The 19,071-nt window shown below is 39.3% G+C and overlaps 1 protein-coding gene across 3 annotated transcripts in view; it reads left to right on the top strand.

The window, feature by feature from the left end:
- The window catches only part of arl15a (ADP-ribosylation factor-like 15a), an 87,660-nt gene that overhangs the window by 9,329 nt on the left and 59,260 nt on the right, over positions 1-19,071 (top strand). The window lies entirely within an intron of this gene.

Below are 19,071 nucleotides of genomic sequence, written 5' to 3'. Positions count from 1 at the left end.
ACAGTATTTGACACAGGGGACTGGGTTGCATGTTGGGAATATGTGATGGACGTATTGTTACTGTTATTATGGCACAACAGCAACCTGCTAAACTTGTCACTTAAGTGAGGGAGACCTCATCTGACCGGCTGCCCCCAGAGCTCGACCATCAAGAAGCAACACATGAGAACATGGTAAACCCTCGGGGGAAGCATGATTTAAGGGTGTGTTCACACTGTGGGCTGGACCGAAAATTAAAAAAAGACTGGTGGTCTCAATTTTGCATATGTGACTAGCACATTGTCAACGTCAAACATGACATCTTCCGGGTCACATTCACTTGTAGGACTTTCCCTTTTTTGACAGATTTTACCCACTGACAGTTTCTGGCAACTTCACCTACTCTACAACTAAAAGATTTTTTTAATGCTTTTCACTCAGATTGTAGTTGGTTGTTGCTAACCATTTCCTGCTTACAATCGCATTTGGTGACATTGTACGTTGTGTTTTGGTCTGTTGACGCAGTCGGCGTTCCCACTTTCCTCACTCTGGACTAGAATCTGCTAGCAGGCACACCGACACCCATCTCTTAGTCTGTCCCCATGTTTGGTCTGGTCTTTTTGGTCCTGGACTTCACATTTGCGTTCACATTTGATCAAATGAACGGTACTAGCAGTGCAAACAGACGACAGTCTGTTTTAACTTGACCAAAAATGACACATGTGAATGCATCCAAAGAAAAACATGCACTGATACAAGAGCTATATCAAAAATATCTTTGCAGATTTAGGAAATGGTTTGTTTCGATTGAGAGTGAGAGAGATTGAGATATTAGTGTGTGTTATTGTAGCTTTAAAAGTAAACCATATTAGTGTCTCAGACAGTACAGTACTACAACCCCAATCGTCAACATTTTGTTAAATGACCACATCTCTGACAGTAAAAAGTGAACATTATCTTTGTAAAGGAACACGTTTTTATACAGCTCTTGTTTTTAATCTCTTAATGTTCTCTCTGATGAGGATGCGAGGTCACTGTGTCTCAGCCAAGACGGTTTTATGAGTCAACTCACACTAATAGTTTTTTCACCTGTAATATACCACCACATTATTTTGGCTTTTCCCTTTGAAAGAGTCTCTTATAGCAGACATTCTTGGCTGGATGTGATCCCTCCGTTTTTGACACTTTGGCCTTTACCACCATGTTCCTGCTGATTTGTTCTCTGCAAAACTGTTCAGTCACACTGTGCACTCTAGAAATTAGCCGGGGTGAGACAGGAGATTGAGCTGGTGCAAATATTCTTCATCACTAACTGTCCAACTTCAGTTGAGGATGGAACTGCTTGTTGCCACCAGGAAATAACAAACACTCCTAATTATCGCCTTTCATCAAATAACTGTTGATTCTCTACAGTGGTCGTCTACATGATTACACATCTGCACTGTTTTTTACTATGAACTAATCAGCAGTGTTAATGCTGGCTGGGCAGTTTGTTCCTTACTGTTATTACGATGTTGGTTTTGTTGCTGCTGTGTTATGGAAAATACTTATTAATAAACAACCATGTGGTCAAAGGAAGCCTTGACACTTTCTCAAGCACACCAAATCAAGACTTTCCAGGAACCAAATTCTAACACATGCAGCCAAGAACTCACAGCAAAGCCAAGAATGTGACATATTTTCTATATATTGTCTTATCTGATATTGTGTTGTGATAATTATGATATAACACTTGGTCACAAGTAAGTGCAGTGCACTGCTTATTTAGCCCTGGAACGAACCCCCATATTATTATTTTAAGGTTCCTAGAGTATATCTAATCAGTAAATATGGATTTATTGATTGAAACTGACAGCTGGAAAGACGACAGCAAGCCATGTTTGCTAACAATACAGGTCGAGGAAGCTTACCGGAAACCAGGTGCAAACAAGAACAGCCATAAACGCGTATTGACAACAATAATAACACAAATTCACATTCACTAATATTGTGTTGTGAGGAGTATATGTTTTACTGGCCACCGCTATCATCTTGCTCTTTACACACAGCACAGAGCTGAAGATGATAGACAACAATTGTGGTTTAGTAAGTTCAGTGGCATGAAAACCCATATAATTATTACGAGATTCATAGTGACGCTGCAAAAAATGAACCTTTTAGATTTATTGTTGCATGCTACAAAAGATAGTCTGATAGGAGTTAGCCCTGAATTAGCTGCCATGAGCACTAGGCTGCCTATCATGGAGAATATTAGCAGGACAAATGGAGATTCACTTACTGCTACCTTGGCATGATTTTCCACAGTCAATCATTTTGTGGGTTTTCGACTTCATTTCCATCTGTGGGGCTGTGACATTTGTCCTACAAAGTTCATGGACGCATCTGACGAGGCGAATGGTGTCTTTTGGAAATGTGAACAAGCTCATGCTGTGTCCTGGAGTGCTCCAGCGAAAACATTCAACAAAACTAGCAGGCAAAAGGAAAAAGTATATAACCAACAACATAAATTCACAGAGAAGTGGAGCATAATATCTTTTTGTGCCTTTCAGGATAGAGGAGATGTCTGGGTGAACTGAGAAAGGAAAGGGAGAGTGTTGGGGATTGGGAGGAGTGGCCATCCGTTTTGTATACATGTGTACATTTCTAACAATAAATATGCTGATTAGGCTTCATGGAAGATGATATGTAGAGGCACCTTGGAGTGTGAAGGGCCCATATTTTAATGAGTGAAGTGATTTTAAAATGTGATGAATGCTGTTACATTGTCTTCTGTTTGATTTGGCTCAGCAGGTGTCGCATGTGTGTCAAGGATCCTCTTAATATTTTAAACACAAAAATCAACATCCACCAGACTGCTGGCTGAAAAGAAAATGATCCCTTGACCGTTAGAGGTTAAAGGGTTCCTATTAGGCATGTTGCGGTCACTTCATTATGTCATTAATGGGCTGGAAAATGACCCTCCCTCCAGACTCAGGCTACATCTTTTAGACCAACAGTCTCAAGCCCGGTTCGTGCTTAATTGGGAAAACAAACCCAGTGGAGTGTGCACACTGGAATGGCCTAATTAAAGTTAAAAAGCACACTGGAGGTTGCACTACGCAGTACCTCGGATTGAAGATGGAAGATATGCTGCTGCCAACGTTTACTTTATGAATGTGTAGATTTGAAATGAACTGATGTGTTAAGTACAGCAAAATTATACCTAAATTAATGCCTGAGCCACTCACACTGTACACAGGAAATATGAAGGGCATGTAAAATACAATAATAAAAAGATAAAATGGAAGAATGAACTGAAACGGTTATTCAAAAAATAGAGAACCAAAGTCTTAGAATAGCTGACTATTTGACAATTCACAGGAGTCTGATTCAACTATCAATGTGATAATTCATTTTTAAAAATTTCAGTGGTAGAGTAGAAGCAAGGTTTGAGATGCTCAATGAAGTGTTTAAAGCTTCCTTGCTCTTTCCTGTTGTAGCTGAGGACGTACTTTCCTGCGTGTTCATATGCACAATTAGGTTGGTCGTGTTGAACTTCCCCAGTTATGTGCCACCACAGGAAAGTTTGGCATGACAAGTTTTGCATTCTGTGATACAGGTAGTTGATTCTAGACTCAACAAATAATGTGTTAAGCACGGAGTAGGAGTGATGCTGGCCATCAGTATTTTCCATTAATGTCTGGAGAGTGCAAAACTTGTCATGCACAAGTATCCTGCGGTGGCACAGAAGCGGGGAAGTTTAATACCGCACATTTTTATACATTTCCCACCAACTTTGATCAAAATGGGGGGTACCAAGTTATTTATGTGCTCTATGTGATCTATATCTATATGTGATCTGTGATCTTTTGTCAGTTCTCATAGTTTTTGATGTCTTTATACTTCATAGCTCTGTATTGTCTCCTCCATTCAGCATATAGTAGACTCATTCATAAACATACATACATTAACGAATGATGGCATTGTTAACCAGTCATCTATTGCAGTGATTTTCAACAACTGTGCCGCGGCACACAAGTGTGCCGTGAGGAATTATTTAATATCACTTTTTTAATTAACATGTATTAATAATTTTCTGCAAATATTATGTAATTGTCGCGTGTCATTGGTGTAAAGACTGGCAGAGCAATGCAATATTCGTCCGTGTGGCAACACGTAGCTGATTGCCTTGTTCCTCTAATAGACTTAGTGATGCACGTGAGAGGTAGTGGTGACATTTTGTAACATTGTTGTTTAAATTTGTATGCGGATCAAAAGGATCCATAATCAGGAAAAAGCTGAAAGAAGCAAATAATGTTGGTTATTGGTGTGCCGCAAAATTTTTCCAACGTAAAAAAACGTGCCGTGGCTCAAAAAAGGTTGAAAAACACTGATCTATTGCATGCAGAGCCAGGCTTTTGAGTTTTTATTTGTGGTTGTTGTTTGGTTTAGTCTTTGTGGTAGCCTGCATCTTGTTTTTTACTGGCCCGCAGCACATTGAACAAACAAAATTAAAGAAAAGAGAAAAATCGGAAACACAAAAGGCAAAATGTAAAGAGAAAAGGTGAAATAGCTTGTAATCTTTCTAGTTTCTCCTTTGCAAGACAGTTTGTTTCCCTGTTTGCTCTTGAAACAGGCACTCTTAAGGAATCAAATTTAAATCCCAACAGCCACCCTCCTTGAATCAGTGTTTACTGTGAGGCGAGTTGCACTGTCTTCAGGAAGTGCTATTTTTAGCGTCCTTATCTTGCTATGCTCAGGTAGTGGGTGTAATCCCTCATCTTACTAAGACTTTACCTCATGGTAGAATAACATGAACTTTGAACTCTCAGCATCTCCTACAACATCCTGAACAAGCATACAGTACAATGTTCACAATGGATAATCTTATTCTATATTTCTCAAGAAGGTTTTAAAACAACCAGGAGTGATAAATGTCGAAGAAGTATTGTTTTTTTAATGGATGTTGTGTGTCATAGGAAGTTTTTATTCAATGTAAACTCAGCTCTACTCTCACAGTGTGGGACCACCTTATTTCCAACTTGCTTCCGTTCTTTTTCTAAAGCAGGATGGGAGCAGCCTTGGGCCATGAATGTCCCACACTTGAAAATAGCCACAAGACCTGGTGGGATGTTGATTGAAAGATACACACATGTTGAATACCAAGCATTATCAGTTTATTTTGTTTTGTCCAATTTTTTGGAAGGACCTAGGCATGCTTGTTTGAGTAAATGCAAAGGACTTCCTTTTTGAGATGTGTTGGTTTACCAGAGTGTCGATTAGCCTTTTGTGAACTTTGTATACCAGGAACCAGGAGGATTAGTAGATTGTTTTAGACGCATGTCTCGTCAACTTGCATTATATGCATTGTTGCCAAGCAGAACAAAAATCCCTATGGAACATCCACTTAAACTTGTGTAGCCATGGGCTGGTATGAGATTCTGAAGGTATGATACTGTAACCTTGGGCAATAATATCACGGTCTCACCGCATTGTAATTACAGGTTGTGCTATTTTGTAATATCTTTATTGAAAAAGAAAAAAAAGTCAAGTCAAAACAGTCATTTCAAAACCATATAATACAACACAATGAAAGTGGAACATATGTACAAAAGCCTGATTTATTTCTAAATATATAAATAAATAAAATGCTGTGTACTGTGGCAAATTCTGTAACTCAAGTCACAAAAAATAGCAGGAAGTGAACAAATGTAACAGTTACTGATTGTAAAAGTACCAGATGGAGGGGTAGGATTCAATAAGCTTTGCTTCTTCCTACTCCTTTTGGACATGTGGAACTGGGAACTGATTGTGATGCACTCAATTGTAACCTGATGCATGTTCAAATGAAATAATACCATTACCATTACCAAAAATACAATATTTTCATAATGAAAAAGCAAACAAAAATAGTGAAATGCAATGAAGTGGCTCAAGAAGGGTCACAACATAAATAATCACAATGTTATGTTATTATTTCATAGTGGAAGCTCGAACTTTTCCATAAACGTCCGTTTCCGGATGATTTGCTTGTTGGCAACTAAGACGTTGTTGCCTATCTTTGATTCCTGTCTCGTTCTGAATCACATCTAGCTGACAATAATGCGGCCATACCGCCGCAGGTCAATGCTAATGAGGCAGCTAACAACTTTTGGCAACACATTGACAACTGTTACAACTGTGTTCCTGCTAATGATATAGATTACCTTAAATGATTGAAGTTTCACAGCATTGATATTTTCATTTCAGAATTGATTTTAGAGCCTAAAATCTGGCACTGTAGGTATGGCGAGAGCAACATTTCAGCTTTTCTTTTGAAGTAGCTGCATCTGGATCAAGATGCACAATCTAGAAGTTAGCATCCACCCATTTTTCATGGGAGAAAAAATATTGCAACATGTTGAAGGTGTGTTTTGTTACCCAGGTGTGTCTTATTACATTGCTGATTAAAGAGAGGTCAGAGAGGCCAACATGAGGGGAGTGGGAGCCCACCCGCTTATTATTTAGTTTTTTGTCATTGTTGGTACTCCATGTGGAAAAACAGTAAATCGAAGCACTTGGCTTTTGTATTTTTAAAGTGAATTTTCCCTTAACTATTATGCACAGAGATTGGAACTTCCCTTCAAAACAATGCATGTAAAGATTGCTCTGAATAAATGGCTTTATAATAAAAAGAAAGGGAAACAGATGTTAGTGTTTAGGGGTTGTTACCCATGTTTCACACTGATTTATGGTTCAGGAAACCTGTAGGGCAGCCTTTAGACCACAGAGGGTACATTCAGGATAACGTCTTAAAGGGGACCCATTATGCTTTTTCCACTTTTCTGACCTATAAATGTAGTTAGAATGTTGTATTCCTGTGTTAAACAATGCCAAGGTTTCAGATAATGAGGTTTGCATATTTGGAAGTGAGTCCTGAAACAAGTTTGGGATGGATCAAAACGCTCAGTTTGAAAAGGCGTGGTAAAACCCTTCCTTTGTGACATCAGAGGGGCGGACTTCCCCTCTGCCCTCCCCAAACTATGAATCATATAAGGAAGTCTGCCCCTCTGTGACATCACAAAGGTGAAGTATTACCACACCTTTTGAAACTGAGCATCTTGAGCCATCCCAAACTTCTTTCAGGGTTCACTTCCAAATTATCTTTGGCATCGGTTAACACGAGACTACAACACACTACATTTAGAGGTTCCGAAAGTGGAAAAAACACAATAGGTCATCTTTATATTTATATATAGGTCAACTTTTAAAAAGACAAATCTGCGTTTATCAACTCCTATAAAATTTCTAAGCACTTGGCATTGTGACCAACCACAGCAGAGTGGAGGCGGGCCGTGGATGGAATACATTAAAACAGACCATTCAAAGAAATACAGCTGAATAGGTGCAGATTCTGGAAGAACTAGAACGCTTTCTTTGCTGGTTATCGTGTGTAGCTGCTCTGTAGGAGTCCACAACTCAATAAAAAGGGGCGAAAAATGAGCATAATAGGTAATCTTTAAACTCTACTTGATTTAAATCTTGAAATGCCTCATTTGTTTCACACAGTAAATTGGATTTCTTTTTTCTTATTTTGGAATAACCCTCTGCACATCGTTGCCCTCATGTGGCCTGTCAACGAGAGACCTTATATCTGTAATTTGGGAGATTTAAGGATTATTGTTCATCTCTGGCCGACAAAAAAAAATGTGAGATTAAATTTTAGCCCCTTTCAGAGCTTCTAATCCAATACATTCACACTAAAATGGAAATGAACGACAGTATGCACATGGCAACCCTTAATCTGCACGTGGAAATTCTGACCTAGCCCCTAAGACTAAATCACATTTAATAAAATCAAATATAACGTTTGGAATTGCTGCCATTACACATTAATAGATATACATGGCATGGGCACTGCAGTTGGTGCGCTGCATTGTAGAAATCTCTAAGGGACTCCAACTTGATAGACTGGAACAATCATGCTCCAATTACTATTCCTGACAGCTCTATATTAAACAAAGAAATACCCACCGTTTGGAATCCTCCTTCCTAAAACTTAAACAATCAAAGGAATGAGTATGTGTTGCCATTTGCAGAAACAATGCAATGTCAGTGCAATACAATAACAAAGAGAAGTCTAAAGAAGCATTTAGTATTCAATGCATGACAGTCGCCTTTTTATTCCAATGCCTGCTCAGGTTGACTCACATGAAATGTATCAGATATACAGACTGTCCACTCAGTCTCTTTGCAATTTAACCATGTATCACAAAAGCAACTAGTGATCTATGTTCATCAACTTTATTCCATGTACTGCAGTGATGATAAAAGTTTGTAATTTGGGTTTCTCAGGTACCCCTTCTGTTAAGTAAGATTAATAATTCCCAGGCCACCTCACCTCGTTCACCAAATAATCCCTTTCCTTGACTTCTTTCTGTGGGGTTATGTCAAAGATTGCATTAAGGTTGGATAGATACGTATATGGATACTTCTTTTTTTGTTTCTTTATGTGAAAGAGAATTTCACACTGGTTATCAAAACCCTGAAGCAAAACATCACTGATGCTTTAGCTCTCATTAATGAGGCAGTGCTTAATTGAATATTTCAAACAACTGGTGCAAACTAATGGTGTCTTTAAAATAAACAAAACAGTCAATATTTATTTTCACTTTGAAATGATTTCCACAGATCCCAGGATTAATTTGCTTTTGTAAGGAATGTGTTAAATTGTAAAGAGATTTTATGGACATCCTTTAATATCATATACAAATAGTCAAATAATTGAACTATCTACTGGTTTAGTCTAGGCCACATTTGACTGACTCAGGTTGACTCCGTAGTACATTTGTAGAAAGCAATGGCGCCCTCTGTTGTTTTTGATTGTACACTGCTGCAGTTTCAATATGGTTGGTTATTTAAACTACTGCATCTTACCTGTTGTCTATAGCCGGAAGTAAAGCCCCCTGGCTACATGCTGTTTTATCTTCATCGTAGGAATTTTTACAACCTGTGGTTTGCAGGAATTAAGAGTTATCACAATATATGGCTTTTAAATGGAGGAAGGAAACTTCATCGTTTACATCAGGGGTGTCAAAACTCAAAGCCTACTTTATGTTGTGGGCTAATCCGGACATTCTCAAACATTACACATATAGAAGAAATGAAAATGATTATGCAAAAGACAATGCAGCCAGGGTCAATGCAACATATTAAAAAGGTTTCAGCAATGGGCACATTTTCCAAATAATAATAATAACACACACATTTCTATAGTGGAGTTCAGGATGTGAAGCCAAGCCATCAAACAATGGACTTTTTTTTATATAACTAGTCGCTATGAGTGAACAGATAACTTTTGTTAATAACTCAGCATTAGCGTTATGATGGAATTAGCATTTCTCTGTGTTGCTTAAGACGGCTGTTCACCACTTACTGTACTTTGGCGCAAATCTGGAGGGGAGCTTAATGTCAGCTGACATTTACAAAGTGACGTTTATGACGTGTGTGACACATGTGATCGACCTAATGGACATGCTTGGCATATATCAAGATCAAGTTCTAGCGGATGTAGGCTGGGGCACTGTACGGGGGGAAAAAGTTTGGACAATTCCATGGGCCCGTGACTGATGCATTTTGGTTGTGTCTATCTGGTTGTGATGTCTTTTTAATATAGCGATTGTATTTGGTAGCAACAGTTAAATATCCACATTGACCAAAATAAACTTCCATATTGACTATAGCTATAGATGCATGAAATGGTTTGGTCCACTACTACCTTCACCATGCTTCGTAGTCAAGGTACATTCAAGGTGATTTTTCATGGGACCCAGAATTCCTAGCAGCACCCCTGGATGTAGGTGGTGATATTGTCTGTCACTGAACAACAATAAGAAACGTGGGGCAAATTTTATCTTCTGTCCTCTGGGTGGAGCCATGTAGTCGCTGATCACGTCTTAGCTTAACTGCAAGAGGGCCTTCTCTTCTCTGGATATACTGTATCAACACAGATATAGATAACTGCACAGATGCATGCTGTATTTGAGCATGGGCTTTTGCATTGGAACAGCATAAACAGCCATATCAATTATCTTGTATGTGGTTGAATTAATTTCTTCACAGTTTCTTGCAGATTCATGCATTGGTTGTTTTGATTTAGCAACCTTAACAAGCTTGGTCCAATTGTAGATAGAGGTATGGGAAGTACGATGAAAAGTTGCGGTATTTTTGTGATAATATGTGGCCAATACCACATCAAAGAAGTGCACATTTTCAGTGAAATGTCACGATCTGGTTTATTGTGTGCAGCCTTTTGCACCTCTTTTGCAAGATTCTGTGAACAGCAGCCAAAACACGTTGAAACATTTAAAAACCTGCTGCATTGATAAACACGCTCTTTAAGGATCTGCTTGCACATTTTCAGATAATAGGCCACTATAATATGTCACCTCCAAACATTTGCTTTCTGACTTAGAAAAGGCATTTAGTATGTGCGCTGTTGCTGAACATTGAGCTAAATGTCCTTTTACTTTACTCAGTACTTGCTGAGAAGCATCTATCTGATATTTGAGACATAGTAAGGAAACCAAAACACCAAAAGCCAGCAGTGAGATTATTTAGGAGTGTAACCATGAGTGTCAATCACCTTTGCTTTACGCTTTTGTTGTTTTTCATTCAAGTTGAGACAGTTTTGACTATACTCACTCACTGAATTGATGCTGTGACGGGTCTTGTCATCTCATTTATATAGGCTTTGGCACTGGCATCCTACCTATTAACCCACATATCAAATGATTAACTTATTTTTACACTTGTATGGCTAAGGCAGTTAAGAGATGTTACTTTTGTAAGTCAAAGTTACAGTTGTACAGTAAAAGGTGCCTTCTGTCTGCTATGACATTGCAAGCTACACCCCACGTAAACCATGCATGCACATTATTAGTTGTTTAGCTGATAAAGTTTCATTGAATGTAACGTCCATCATAACCACACAATGACTCCAAAGTGTCCTTCACTTATATGAGACTGCTGTTGTTCTTGTGCACTTGCATATACGAGACAACAAATGAACGCCAATCATTTTATTCTGGTGGAACTACATTTTGACTAAGTTTGACGACAAATATAGACGTTTAACCTGGAACCGATTATTTGTATTTCATTTATTTCCTACGGGGGAAATAGTTTCTAAATCACTGCAAAGCAGAGGTTGATTATTGCATTCTTTGAAACAATAACTTTTGTCTGGTCCTACATCTGGTTGTTTTTACGAGAGGGATTCAGGTATACAGTATGTCAATCGTCATCAGTCTATCCTGGGATGCCGTGTCTCGTAACACAGTGCTGCGAAACATCTCAGCAACATCTCAAATCATGGCACAGATGGTCTTGGTCTTTTCTTTTCTGTCATTTGACTAAGTAAATGTTTCCCCCGCGACATACCGTGTCTGTGTCTGTGCAATGCTCTCAGACACACATGTGTCCATCAGTCTTGGCTCTGGCTCTTTGCGTGCACATGTGCCTTTTTCTGGTGTCCAACTGCTCTTCCGGTAAGAATGGGATTTTGTTGTTACTGTGGAGTCCTCTAGTTCTTTCTTTATCACTGCAAGCTGTTATGTTGTTCATCAATTGAATAGTGGTGGAATATGCTTGTGTATACTGTGTGTTCACTTAGATTCTTACACATAGTTTTTCAATTATACTTTGCAATGCTGCTGAATGTTATAACCACATGGCAAGTATTTTGGGACCTCCAGTAGGTGGCATCATAATGCAGAGCAAACATTAATTGACGTAAAGCGACTATAGAAACAACAGAAGCCAAACTCAAATTGTGTTGATCCTTCTGTTTTGTGTAAAAAGACAAGGATTTAGCTGTCCCTACATCTATGTATATACAAGGAACATTCAAGAGCCAAGGAGGACCATGACTTTTAGTCAAAGACTGTGGGGTTTTGCTGTTCTACTTCAGTCTGCTGCTGTCACGCATATTTTTCTGGTACAGTCTGTGACTGCTCTCTCAGAGCGTTCTTGTCTCCCACGTGTACTCTGACTTCTAGGATTGTTGTTGAAATGATTACCGTAAATTGATGGAAGTCTGTGTTTGTCTACAGAAGCTCGACTTTGGTATTTTTTCATTTATGTATGTACCAATAGTGGTTCATAATGATTAAAGAATAATGTCAGAATTTATAGAAAAAATATTGTCCTTCCTGTAGATAATGAGCCAGCCATGATGCTGTCGCCAATTACGTGCTTTGTTGCTTTTCATTTCCTCTGCAATTAGATAAAAAGACAGCAATTTATCATTTTATAATTGTTTAGATGATGCATTTGGTGAAATTCTTTTTTTTTTTTTTTTTTTTTTTTTTTTTTTTTTTTTAGAAATTGGAGAAATGAATCATAAAGTTCATTAAAAGTCCAAATAATTACAAATATTTTCTTAGTTCAGACATTTCAATCCAAAAAGAGCCCTGGTTAGCCGCACCCTTCTTCTTTCCCATCATGGCAGACTTTCTATACTAAATGGCGTACACTGTCTTACATGCATTTGTGGCTTATCCATGTAGAACCTTTGGTGTGCAGTCAATAGGGGTGCAATGATAGACACAATTCATGCGTCAGTATGGTTCGATACGTGTTACGGTTCAATATTTTTTTTCAAAAAAAATAAATGACTTTCCCTTCTTTAATTTAAATTTGATTGAAATTGCCAACATTTTTCTATACCATAAACATCTTGTGTCTGGTGAGTGGTCCTTGTTTTTGTCTCTTTCCAGGCGTAAATGTGTCGGCATGTTTGTTATAGTTCCACCAACAAAGTTCAGCATGTGGCACTTGCGACATACCGTTGTTTTTTGTCCACGCAATTGTTGACATCACATCCAAAGTGGTCCCAAACACCAGATCTGAAGGGTGGTGGAGGATCTACATCAGGAAAGTCGTTAGCCGTGTTGCAATGAGCTAGCCTGCATGTAGCTTCCCTCAGCATCATGAATATGCAACCTAAGCCAGGGTACTTGAACGCAGATACACTGAGCTTTCAGCACAGAGCGCCATCCAAAGTTGGAAAAATAAATATATAACTGTATTATTCAACACAGGGTTGGTACTTTTATGGACTTTTTGAATGTAACTACTCTGTTGACTTTTAAAACAAAAGTTACAGCCTAAATTATAATATATTTTGTTGTGCGGTTGTACTTGGGTTTTCCGGTCACATACAGAGTGACTCAAAACACCAGCACCCTTAAAAGCTGAAAATCAGACTTGTTTTGTGACAGATTACAAATGAACTGGAATAGATCCGAACCTAAACACACACGTATCACAGTGGTGCAGGGTTCTAAGCTTGTTCTTTATCACTCAACATTATGATGACCATATCACACAAATAGAGCTATTCTCATGTGATGTGGACATCTGGTAGGTGTCAGTCTGGTTCTCATTTTCTATTATATAAGTGCACTTAGGCTGTTCCTTAGAACAGAGGGCTTTATTTGCAAGTTTGGGAAAATAAAGTCAACAACAGAGTGATTGCAAATGTGTTGTGTTGTGTAAAATGTTTTAGCTTGCCGCCTTTTAAACTTTCCCTCTCCGCCCCCCTGCTACGACCGCTATACTTCTCTTCAATTAGTCAGAGGTGAACGGGTTTAGATGGAGGGCTGAGGGGGAGCTGTTTAAATTAGCCCCCATAACAGTTGCCTACACAATGGAGAGGAGCCCCTCTTTACCAACAATGTACCTGATCCAAACTGCAAAAAAGAACTAGGAGCTAGGTGACATTGGATTTAGGGTTCTGAGACTGATGGTCCCAAGTGAGGGGCCCATGGCATGCCATCATTAATTACCGATGGCTTCCCAGCCTGAGAAAGCCATAGGGCCGCTGACATCGCATGTTGCATAGTGCCTGTCATTACTATCATGAAAACAATGCTTGAAATTGGCTGTCATGCATTTTTTGCCTAATTTTGATGCACTTTTTTGTTTTAGAGGTGGCGCCAATGCCCCCCTCTACATCCCAGGTCTTGATGAGGAGAACTTGGTGGGTTTTCAAAAGCCTCACCCAGCAAGGATCTTCCGGAGGTTCTTTGATGGCAAGAAAAGCCACTGGAGACCTCAGGGGCCTCGTTGGCCTCCATTTATGTATGGGCCTCATAACGCATTTAGGATTCTTCAGTGAGGAGCCAAAAATAATGTATGACAGACATATGTGGGATATGGCGGGTGCGCATCTCTGGGGTGGTACATTTTGTGCATGTGAAGTAGCGATGAAGGCCATGCACTCACAAAACTGCATACTGGGTCTCCTAATTTGCATAATTAACTGTTGACACTAACTGTGCTTAATGAAGGCCTATTGAAGCCATTGACCATTCTACACAGCCAGCCCCTGGGAATGAAACACAGGCTCCTCCGGCTAAGGTTAAAACAATGTGTCTGCTTAGCTTCTGACAAACGCACCAAAGCACCAAACAATCATGCTACATCTAAAGGGCTTAGCACTCAACGACCTCCCGTTTCCCACATGCTGCCAGAGGTTTTGACTTTCTTGTCTCAGCCCCAATTATGATCATCGTGTACAATTGGCAATTTTCTGCGACCATGAACTTGATTCTTTAGTTGCAAACAATTGGATTGCATTTCTTGACTATGTTCCATTTTTGTATGAGATGCTCCTGCGGTCTGAGCATTATCTGACCAATATGTCTTCCAATAGTGTGCTCTTCTGTGCGAGATTTGGGAAACAGTAAACAAAGATGTGGGTAAAAGTTGTTCTTGTCAACCATAAATTATTTACAAATCTGTGTCAGTGAAGCTTGGCGATCATATGATCAGTGGTCGCAATATGTTTAGTGTTAGCATATTTATTCAATCAAACATGGTGGAAATATCATTGACAACAGCCAACCAGCTTCGCTTCTGTCTGCAAGTTGCAGGAGAAATACAAAGAATAACCAAACATGTAGCCAAACGCGGATGTCCCCAAAGTGATGCGGAGCAAATCAAGCCAATATACAACATATGACAGCAGTCGGTTTAAAAAAGTTGAATCATATGATAAAGCACCACCTAAGAGAACATACATAAAGCACGAAACTGCAAACAGTCTGCACAGCCTGCCGCTGCAACGTCTTGATATATTCATTCACAAGTATTCATAAGTATTTTAATACAATTTTGAACATGGTTAAAGTTTTTAGCACAAATGCTTGTGCAATGAAAAACATTTTAGAAAATTGTGATAAACGAGATCGAATTGTAAGAAAAAATATATTGTGATTGTTTTTTTTTTCGCCATATCACCTGGCCCCAGTGAAGCAACCCACACCAATTTTGACACTGACTCCCCATCCTCCTCAGAACATTGCCTCACAGACTACCCAGTCTTGCCCTTTTCATCCTTAATCTCCTATGCAAAATAATTTGGTTAAGAAAACGTTTATTCCAGTTGCACGTTTAGTGTGCCTGCGTGCCAGTTCCCGGCTTCCTATGTTCACAGTTACAAGTCACAGTTTTTGGTAACGTGAACGACTATGTGAAAGATCAGATTTTAACAACAAAAATAGCCATCAAACCATCACAAGTTTCTCGCAGTTACATAACATATTCAAACAGTATCAGACTACTGTGACTACAGTAAGATGTACATTTATGGATCGCTTATAGGTCAGGTAGGCTACATAAATAAAGTAAGTAGCCAAAAAAAAAATCTCCTGTTGGATTTATACTGCATAGTATTGTTGTTGTTGGTGAACAGACATCTAATATGAGCCAACCGTGGGACTGCCTGTTCAAGTCACAACAACATTGTTCACTGGAAGTGCTTGTTTTGAGAGGGGACAAGACTTAATGAGGGATCTCTTAAGATATGGTTTATACAGCCTCACTAAGAGGCTGTTTTTTTTCCATATTAGCTCTGTTTATAGATGGCTAATTGCTTACAGTGCAGACAAATCAGTATCAGCTTTTGCTATTGCTAATAAGATGTAAACAAAGATACTGTTTTAATTCAAAGGCTTTTGTACAGGGTGTGGTGTTTTATACATACTACACATTTGGAACTAGCTGACCTTTCCAAAAGTGCATAGTCTATTCTTAATGGCCATGAATTTTCCTCTTAGGCCCATCATACTTCAGCTGCCATAAACATGGTCATCCGTGGCAAAAGCTTAAATGTGTTACTTCTAACACATTCTTCGGAAAAGGAGGAATTAAATAGATTGAAAAGGTTTTGCCAGCTTGTGAGTCGTACTCATGAGCCTCATTTGAAGCTATATAAAAACTGATTTATTGTTCAGTTGGTCCCCATCAGATCTTTTTTTGTATCAGAGGGGGCCTAGAAATACTTGATGGGGCGGGCTCTTTCATATTTAATGACAACATCCTTTAGCTTGGAACTTTCCCACACTTATCTCTATGAGAGCGGGGGCCCTAAGATTTGTTTTTATCCAAAAATTAAGTTTGTCATCTCAAGTTGCCATATGAAAATGTGCTATAACTGATGTAAATGGGACAAGTAGCCACCCCGTACACCCCTTTAATGTCTATGAGATGGGGCTCCCCCACCCCCCTTGGTTCCTGCACACTGGTTTCTGGGCCTTCAAAAGGGGGCCCCTCCAGCTTTGATCCTCTATATGGAGTATGGAAAAACATCTTTTTGCCCTACAGTTTGCCCAGGAAAACAAAGTTTTTGCCGCCGTATGCTAATTCAGCCAAGCTAATCACCCTTCCCAATTACAAGATTTATATACCATAATGGCGCCCTGTGGCACCCCTTCATTCCGTGGGCCCCATATCTACCCTCCGGATGTCCCACGGTGCAAAGGTGTCGTCTGTCTTTGAATGCAGCTGCCATGCCACCACCTCAGCCCCTTGCTTTCTCATACAAAAAAAGAAGGCAGCATGAAAACAGTCCTTGGGTGGGCCCCTTAATGCTCCCCCCTCTGTCATTCTCCACCTAATGTACTTTTCCAGAAACACACAGTGGCTACAAGGTAGGCTCCAGACAGATAAATGCGTCGGGCGGGGTGGGAAGCGGTGGCCTCTCAGTCCCCTTACTCTTATTGACCAGCAATGGAACACATCTGTATATCACATGCTGTATATCGCCATCTCAAGGTTATGTTTTTGTCAACCAAAAAATATACGAACACCACTGCTGGCCAGCATATGTTATTAATAGTGGTTTAAAATTTAAAAAAATCTGAATTTTTTGCAATTACAGGGTTAAACAACATGAAAATTTGTGTACATTTCAGTCCTGAGTAAGATGGTGATCAATCGCGGCTGCCCATGTCTGTAGCACGTCCACACATGCAGTACAAAAGCAGTCTCACAAAGCCGATCAACAATTTAAGGTTGTTACTATAGGCTATGAATTCAATGATAGGTAAGTTTAATATCTAAACATCAAAGCTCTATCATTAGCTGACAATGACCATAACAAATGCACACACACTTGCTATGTAGGGTGTGTTCTCATCCCTAATGTTACTGAATGAACTGTGTTGATTTTGTGTCATTTGTACAGTGTACAAACCAATATACACACTTAAAGCTCACTCAGACCTTGCAATTACAGATGCTGAACCCATCCGTCACCTAATGGCTACGGAACACGGGGGCACCATCTAAAAACCTACATTATACTGTGTGGAATTGATGATGGGGTTGATTACTCATGTCTTAAAGAAATTTTGTCAAATTGAGTGCACTATTTGGCTGCAACCTGCAGATGCACTGTTGATTCACTCCCAACTAGTTTGGCTATTATGGAAAGGTCATCTATGGGAAGTTCAGCTAATATCCCTTATGACAATGTCTTGTATTAGTCTGTTCAACAGTGGTATCGAATGCAGAACATTCAGTGTGTATTGTATATTACATAACATTTAAAAATGAGCAGCTTTACCAAACCAAACCAATGCAATGCATGTCAATATGTGCAATGTAGTTTAGTGTTTTGTTTAGTGTCATTTTGTTTGGGTCTGACCCAAACCGAAACATGTCCTATCCGGGTAAATTTTTCTCATGAGAACTAATGCAAATCCAATTAATTTGATCTGGACACCCAAAAATTTTTGTTATAGTTATCAATGAAGGGGGGACAATGACTGGTTCCGGTCCATGCTAACACACTCTAACAGTTTTGTGATTAAAGATATGTTACGAACACACAGTGTGTTAATAACCTGACTTGTACATTGTACGACAACCAGGAAATGTGCGTGAACCGAGGCAAAATGTTTGTGTAAATGAATACATTTTCAATGTAGATGGAAAAATATGGTAACCATGGTGTACACTAATGAAGGGTCCACTCAATGAGAAAAATAAAAAAGAAAAAGAAGCCTACATTTCAGCATTGTGTTATAGGCGACAGTATAAATAATTTGCCATTTTTCTGTTGTGCATAGTATTAGTTTTAGAATAACCAATAAAATTAGAAAATTTAGAAAACAAAATAAAAAATTAGTTGTGGTACACGCATAGCCGTGAGTTACATATCGGACACCCCTGGTTAAGTGCAACAGTATTCAAATTCTTCTTCTTCCTTACATGCTGCTGTACATGTGAGGCAATTTCTGGCATAGTTATTTAAGATAGAATTAAGGTCTTCAGTGTATGGTCATGTGTACAGGTTAGCTGTTGTTTTAATGTTTGCCCACAGTGACACAGGGATAGACTCTCACTGAATTAAACAAAGAAATTCACATTATTGTCCAGGCAATATACATGTCAAAGCCGTTTTCCATGGCTGCTGGAATGGTGCAGTTTGTACATTCGTGTGTGTGTGTGTGTGTGTGTCGCTGTGTGTATGTGAACCATAACAGCAGACCCTTACTGCCACATCCAGATGGTGCTGGAAACAAACAGGGCCACGCTGTAGGACCCCTCAATGGGACCGTCTAGACTGGTCCTTTAACAGACAGATACAGCCTCCCATCAAATTAGCGTTTGTCAGATTTATGGTAATGGCCCACAACAGTCTTCCTGTCAGTGACATCAAGATTTACAGCACCCTCCACCCCCTTGCCACACACACAACATATACTATACACCATCCTCAGCACTCTTCACACTTTTTTTTTTTTTGCATCGCACCCCGCCCAGAAATGCACTGTAGCCACT

This window comes from Doryrhamphus excisus, linkage group LG3 (genome assembly GCF_037039965.1).
Source record: "Doryrhamphus excisus strain RoL-2023G ecotype Guam linkage group LG3, RoL_Dexc_Guam_v1.1, whole genome shotgun sequence".
NCBI classification, from domain to species: Eukaryota; Metazoa; Chordata; class Actinopteri; order Syngnathiformes; family Syngnathidae; genus Doryrhamphus; species Doryrhamphus excisus.
This window is presented reverse-complemented; position numbering and strand designations above follow the sequence as displayed.